General features: G+C 44.2%; 1 pseudogene; it reads left to right on the forward strand.

The window, feature by feature from the left end:
• The first annotated feature begins 4,967 nt into the window (after positions 1-4,967).
• On the forward strand, positions 4,968-6,415 carry LOC117195213 (annotated as a pseudogene).
• Positions 6,416-7,962: the final 1,547 nt, after the last annotated feature.

Raw genomic sequence — 7,962 nt, forward strand, 5'->3', positions numbered from 1 at the left:
ATTTTCGCCCTTTGCGGAGGCGGAAGGGGGTGTGAGGAAATTTGGACACGAAACGGTCAAGGTCCGATATCACAGGAGTGTGGATACCAAATTTGGTTGCTCTGGCTCTGAGATCCTTGAACACATATTTTGCAATTGGCAAAACCGACCATGAAACCTGTGTGTTAGAGAGAGACAGAGCGAGAAAGAATGAAATTGTTTTCTTGATTCTGGCTATAATAATTATACGATCTGGTTGAGATTTTACACTCTAGAACATATAGTTATCTTCTACGATTCTGCGTTTTTGGCTTTATCGTATCTTTAAAAATGTGGATGCCACAGATTTTCGTCCTTTGTGGGGGCGGAAGTGGGCGGGGCAAAGTTTTGAAATATTCTTGTAGCAGTGACATATCACAGAAGTCTGAATCCAAAACATCGTTGCTCTCGCTCTTATAGTCTTTGAGCACTGGGCGCTGAAGGGGACGGACGGACGGACAGACGGACAGACGGACGGACGGACAGACGGACAGACAGACATGGCTCAATCGACTCGGCTATTGATGCTGATCAAGAATATATATACTTTATGGGGTCGGAAACGATTCCTTCTGGACGTTACACACATCCACTTTTACCACAAATCTAATATACCCCAATACTCATTTTGAGTATCGGGTATAAAAACGAAGGGGAACGTTGTGAGTTGCTGCGGACACCGCAACTCTACAGTTACACCCGATACTAAGTCAGTATGGCTCTCCTCCGGCAGACGCCGCTAATATTAAACGACACGACAAGGAGTGCGTGCGAGAGAGACAGAAAATCAGTCTGAGCGTGACGTCGGGCGCTGCGTAGCCACTGCAAATTGATTTCTTGCTTTTGGCTACAAAAATTATCCGATCTGATCCAGATTCAGCAATCTGATAGATATGGTCATTATCTATGATTCTGCGTTTTTAGTTTTCTCGAATGTGCAATATTGTGGATGCAACAGCTTTCGTCCTTTGTGGGGGCGGAAGGGGGTGAGGCGAAATTCTGAGATATACGTTTTATAGTGAGATCTAACAGGAGTGCGGATACTAAATTTGGTTACTCTAGCGTTAATATTCTCTGAGATTTTTGAACATCCCCAGATTTTCGTCCTTTGCGGGGCGGAAGGGGGTGTGGCGAAATTTTGAAACAAACCTCGTCTCGGTCCGATATATTAGGAGTGTGGATACCAAATTTGGTTGCTCTAGCTTTTATAGTCTATGAGATCTAGGCGCTAATGTTTTACTCTAAGCAAAGCCGGCTATGCTACGTGTGTGTTAGAGAGAGACAGGGCGAGAAAAAATTAAATTGATTTCTTGCTTTTGGCTACAAAAATTATCCGATCTGATCCAGATTCAGCAATCTGATAGATATGGTCATTATCTACGATTCTGCGTTTTTAGTTTTCTCGTAGCGTCAAAATTGTGGATGCCACAGTTTTTCGCCCTTTGTGGGGGCGGAAGGGGGCGGGGCAAAGTTTTGAAATATTCTTGTAGCAGTGACATATCACAGAAGTCTGAATCCAAAACATCGTTGCTCTCGCTCTTATAGTCTTTGAGCACTAGGCGCTGAGGGGGACGGACAGACGGACAGACGGATGGACGGACAGACGGACAGACAGACATGGCTCAATCGACTCGGCTATTGATGCTGATCAAGAATATATATACTTTATGGGGTCGGAAAGAATTCCTTTTGGACGTTACACACATCCACTTTTACCACAAATCTAATATACCCCAATACTCATTTTGAGTATCGGGTATTACAAGGGGGAACGTTGTGAGTTGCTGCGGACACCGCAACTCTACAGTTATACCCGATACTTAGTCAGTATGGCTCTCCTCCGGCAGACGCCGCTAATATTAAACGACTCGACAAAGAGTGCGTGCGAGAGAGACGGAAAATCAGTCTGAGCGTGACGTCGGGCGCTGCGTAGCCAGTGCAAATTGATTTGTTCCTTTTGGGTATAAAAATGTTCCGATCTGATCCAGATTCAGCAGTCTGATAGACATGGTCATTATCTATGATTCTGCGTTTTTAGTTTTCTCGAATCTGCAATATTGTGGATGCAACAGATTTTCGTCCCTTGTGGGGGCGGAAGGGGGTGGGGCGAAATTCTGAGATATAAGTTTTATAGTGAGATCTAACAGAAGTGCGGATACCAAATTTGGTTACTCTTGATTTAATAGTCTCTGAGATTTGTGGATGCCCCAGATTTTCGTCCTTTGCGGGGGCGGAAGGGGGTGTGGCGAAATTTGGACACGAAACGGTCAAGGTCCGATATCACAGGAGTATGGATACCAAATTTGGTTGCTCTGGCTCTTATATGTCCTGAGATCCTTGAACTCATATTTTGCAATTGGCAAAACCGACCATGAAGCCTGTGTGTTAGAGAGAGACAGAGCGAGAAATAATAAAATTGTTTTCTTGATTCTGGCTATAATAATTATACGATCTGGTTGAGATCTTACACTCTTGAACATATAGTCATCCTCTACGATCCTGCGTTTTTGGTTTTATCGTATCTTCAAAAATGTGGATGCCACAGATTTTCGTCCTTTGTGGTGGCGGAAGTGGGCGGGGCGAAGTGGGGGACGGACAGACGAACAGACGGACGGACGGACAGACGGACAGACGTACAGACAGACAGGGCTCAATCGACTGATGCTGATCAAGAATATATATACTTTGTGGGGTCCGAAACGATTCCTTTTGGACGTTACACACATCCACTTTCACCACAAATCTAATATACCCCAATACTCATTTTGAGTATCGGGTATAAAAACCTCACGTAGTCAAGAGCTTCTTCGCCTAAGAGAGGATGTGCGCTCTCCCTGGCAACCACAAGAAACAGTTCTCTTACGAACCAGGCGCAAAAGGGAAGAGGCGAGGCTGGTCGCTCTGACTCTCTTTTCTGCTTTTTGCTTGCGTTTGCTTGCAATTAATGCAATTAAATAACTGACCTACCGATCGCTGCGCACAGTTTTACATTCCCTGAATAGCCTTTCTGATGAAAGGGGAGCGGTGATCATGGTAGTGTGGGCATAAGTGGTCACAAGAACACCGTGTCACGATGCGTATGTGTGTATGTGTCCGTGTGCGTGGTTAGGTGTATTTGCTCATGTTCGTATTTGTGTCCGATACTTCGCTGCACGTGAAATTTTAATGAACGTTACTGTACCTGTGTTATGATTGTTGGAGTAGAGCTGTGTCCCGTCCGTCCTGGGAAATAAAACCCCCCATTTCTTGCCGATGAGACGGAAGCCGGAACAAGCACGTGCCCGGACGGGAGACGAACCATCAACTGCTCAGCCTTCCTTGAAGGTTTCTAATACCCAATATACTACAGGTGCCACTGTGCAATGTAGATATCATGTCAAATGTTCATACCTATAGCTGAATCCGGTTGACCAGCAACAATGACGTAACATTCCGTAAACACTTACGTTTCATTCCGTGCACACTTATGTTTTTTTCTTTCCCGCATTATTTTAGACACAATCGTATAAAGTACTTTAGACTAGCCAGACAAGTAGAAAATTGATTTATTAATCGGATAAAAATATGTGGGCAGGGCTGAGGGTTCTATCTAGCTAGAAAAATTCGACGGAATATAAAAAACGAGGAACATTGTTTCCAATTCTTGACGGAAATATATAGCATTCATATCCTTTTCACTTATTCACTTTCAAACAATTTCTTTTTGGCGCGCAATTCTCGTATCAACTCGAATGTATCTATGGGATTTGCTCTCTTTTATTGGGATTATCCCTCTATTTTTTAATGGGATATCCTCCCTTCGTGGAGGGATTTTTCCTTGCCACAGTGTCCCTTTTCAGCTCAACAATGTCCATACTCACTTACGTTTTCTTACGTCCTATGTTGCTGGCAGCATTCACTTTATATGGGCCGAGAAATCAAGCAGCATTGTCCCTCAACATGGAGCGGTTTTAGCAACATTCTTCATACCCTGGAAAAATGGATATTATAGAGCTGAGAAAATGTTTGTCATCTCAAGTTCCAATATATGCAGAAACTAGTCACTCTATGTTTTAAAGCGATTTCAACGATATTGTGCAGCTTATTGCCTTCTTACAGAGACTAAGTATAGGTATCGGAATCGTGATATATAAACAAGACACTAATCATATGTTTAAATATGTCTAAAGCATATCAATCTTAAAAAAGGGATTTATTAATTACGTTTTAAAAACAGTTTGGAAACAGTATCTTCATATTAAATATATTCATATATAATTTTAACGAAATAGGGTATTCAAATGACCATACTCCGGTTGACATTCCATACTCACTTACGCCTTACGTTTACACCTTGTTTTAAACACAATAAAATGGAGTACTTAAAAGTAACTAATCTTGTAGAAAATTAATTCAGCAATGGTTTAAAATTATGTGAGCAGAGCTAAAGATTTTAGTTAGTCAATATCAAAATTGAGCATCCCCTACGTTTTATTACTTTTTATTTGTTTGACCTTCTTTGCTAATTCTTTTTAGACAAGATCCAATAAAAACAAGTATTTAAAATAAACCAGTCAAGAAGAAAATTGATTCAGTAATCGGATAAAACTACGCGGGCTGGGCTAAGGGTGTTATCTAGAAAGTAATATCAAATCGAATATCAAAATCGAGGAATATGGTTTCCAATCTTCGATGGAGAACGATTAGCCCATTGTAGGCCAAGGGGGTATTTTAAAATTCCCCCGAAAATAATGAAAATTGAATAGTTTTAGCGCAGTTCAGGTGAAAGATATCGTGTTTTGTTTTAAATTCAGAGCAAAGATTGGCATGGATCTACAAGTAGAACTTACAATCAGTAATGTATATCGCCATTTACCTCAAGTGCTGCACTTTTTTAAATAGAGGGGGCCTAAGTGGGCTCAAGCTTGCGCAGCGGGAAAGCCGAAAAGCGAAAAAACTCGGCGTCGGTTTACCACTTACCACTTACCACTTACAAAACTTTTCTCAGCGAGCTCAGTTTGCCCGCAGCGGAATACCGAAAAAGCAATCGTCTCTTCCATTTCCTTAAAAGGTAATAATTGTGTCTGTCTCTTTGTTAAACTGTGCGTGCGCGTTGTGGCCGTCTGAGAGTGGGTATAGACCCGAGCTGTGGTGTTCTTGTTGAGCGTCGATTAAAGTGTACATATTTGGCATTTATTTTTCCATTGCAGAACTTAATCAATCTACATCATAATGTGTGACGAAGAGGTTGCTGCTTTGGTCGTCGATAACGGTTCCGGCATGTGCAAAGCCGGCTTTGCCGGTGATGACGCACCCCGTGCCGTTTTCCCATCGATTGTCGGCCGTCCACGTCACCAGGGCGTTATGGTGGGCATGGGACATAAAGACTCCTATGTGGGTGATGAGGCACAGAGCAAGCGTGGTATCCTCACTCGATACCCGATTGAGCACGGCATTTTGACCAACTGGGACGACATGGAGAAAATCTGGCACCACACCTTCTACAATGAGCTGCGTGTTGCCCCCGAGGAGCACCCTGTCCTGCTCACCGAAGCACCCCTGAACCCCAAGGCTAACCGTGAGAAGATGACTCAGATCATGTTCGAGACCTTCAACACTCCTGCCATGTATGTGGCCATCCAGGCTGTGTCTCTGTACGCCTCTGGCCGTACCACAGGTATTGTGCTCGACCCTGCGATGGTGTCTCTCACACTGTTCCAATCTATGAGGGTTATGCCCTGCCCCATGCCATTTTGCGTCTGGATTTGGCTGGTCGCGACTTGACCGACTACCTGATGAAGATCCTTACTGAGCGCGGCTACTCGTTCACCACCACTGCCGAGTGCGAAATCGTGCGCGACATCAAGGAGAAGCTCTGCTACGTCGCCTTGGACTTTGAGCAGGAGATGGCCACCGCTGCGTCCAGCTCCTCGCTGGAGAAGTCGTATGAGCTGCCCGACGGACAGGTCATCACCATTGGCAACGAGCGTTTCCGCTGCCCCGAGGCGCTGTTCCAGCCCTCATTCCTGGGAATGGAGGCCTGTGGCATCCACGAGACCACATACAACTCCATCATGAAGTGCGATGTGGACATTCGTAAGGATCTGTACGCCAACACCGTGTTGTCTGGCGGCACCACCATGTACCCGGGCATCGCCGACCGCATGCAGAAGGAGATCACTGCCCTGGCTCCCTCCACCATGAAGATCAAGATTGTCGCTCCACCAGAGCGCAAGTACTCCGTCTGGATCGGTGGATCCATCCTGGCTTCGCTCTCCACATTCCAGCAAATGTGGATCTCCAAGCAGGAGTACGACGAGTCCGGCCCATCCATTGTTCACCGCAAGTGCTTTTAATCGAAGCTGCGGCTGCAGCTGATGCTGGGCGTGGTCATGGTGGTGTCTTTGTCTGTGCTCAGCCATCACATGGTTGAATATTTGGCAGAGTACACTAACAACAATAGCAGGCGCACACAACACCAGCTCCTGCCAGATGAATGCATTCCAACTACTTTTTAGACGCAAACTTTTACATTCTTCACATAAGCAATCCCCCATTGTGTTCTATTCGAAATTCCAATGAATGTGAACATTCATTCATTTTTGGCATTTACTTTGCTTCCATGCATTTGTATTACAATTACACATACCATACCATTAAATACTTGTAACCGCTTAAAATCATTAATAAAGCGAGGAAAGAACTGAAGCATCCAAGCGATTCTCAATGTCTCAAAGTGCTTACATAATCGTATATGGCATGACTAAGGCCAGCCAGCGATCGCTGGAAATGAAGTTCTGCTGTGGGTATGCGGTCATTCGGCTGGTATGCCGTGGCGAGGGCGTCGACGGCGATAAAGCGCCTACTAATAAGGCAAGCCAACCTCTTCTAATTTTAACCAAAGGCAAACGGCAGGGAAAACATCAGTTTGCAGGAAATCGTCTGATAACCAATCACTTGGCTAACTTGTGCCTCATTCCTCTTGTTTGCGATTGCTGCTGCTGCTCACTCGCATGCGGGTGTGATTCAGCACAGCCTCCACTCCACCACACTTGGCTTCGGTCCGCTTATCAGGCCTGGCGTCGACCCCGCCCCAGAAGACTTAGCGGTATTTCTACGTTGATTGATTACAAATAGAGCATGTGAAAGCCAAAACAGTTGCGGCTAGTATTACCTTATAAGAAATAGAATAGGGGAGAATCACACTCGCCATCGCCATCGCAATCGCAGTTGCAGTCACATTCGTATTGAACAACTGAAAATCGAAGCGAAAACACTATGGCTGTTGACTCACACTCAAATGTTTGGAGTCGTCATCAAGTGGCATTGTTTATTTGTAATCATTCAAGCACGGCGCGGCACGGCACGGCACTCCCCATCTCCCCCCGTCCCCATCGCCATCGGGAGTGCAGTACAATCGCGCGACATTTTAGGCGGGGCTCTCGGACAAGTCCAATTGTTTTATTCGTAATTTAGCTGCGATCTAGCCCAGAGACTTACAATGACCAAATTCAATCAACTATGGCAAGAAATCGTATTTGGGGCCTACCGCAGATCAAAGCGAAGCTTTTTAAAAATATTTATTTTCATTTATCGTGAAATAAAAGCTTTGCGCATATACTTACATTCTAGTTTTGGATTGGAAATATAAGATCGAATCGTTCGTTATACATGACTCTTACAATGAATGCTCTACATATATGGTAGTTCTTTACATATTCAATATGACATACGTTATGTTGGAAAGTGTAAGCAATCCACTTTTACGTTATTGGTTAAATAAATCGAGGAGTTCGCTGAACTCGGTATGTTTTGATTAAAGTTGCTTGTGTGGCTTCTGTAGAACATATACTGGTTTATTTATGCACCATACGTTCCTATTTTTGTGCAGCACAGTACAGATTCAAAGACAGATTAGAGAGTATAATACAGACTACATAAGAACTCATACTAGGGTTAGAATAC

The sequence above is a fragment of the Drosophila miranda genome, assembly GCF_003369915.1.
Source record: "Drosophila miranda strain MSH22 chromosome Y unlocalized genomic scaffold, D.miranda_PacBio2.1 Contig_Y9_pilon, whole genome shotgun sequence".
NCBI classification, from domain to species: Eukaryota; Metazoa; Arthropoda; class Insecta; order Diptera; family Drosophilidae; genus Drosophila; species Drosophila miranda.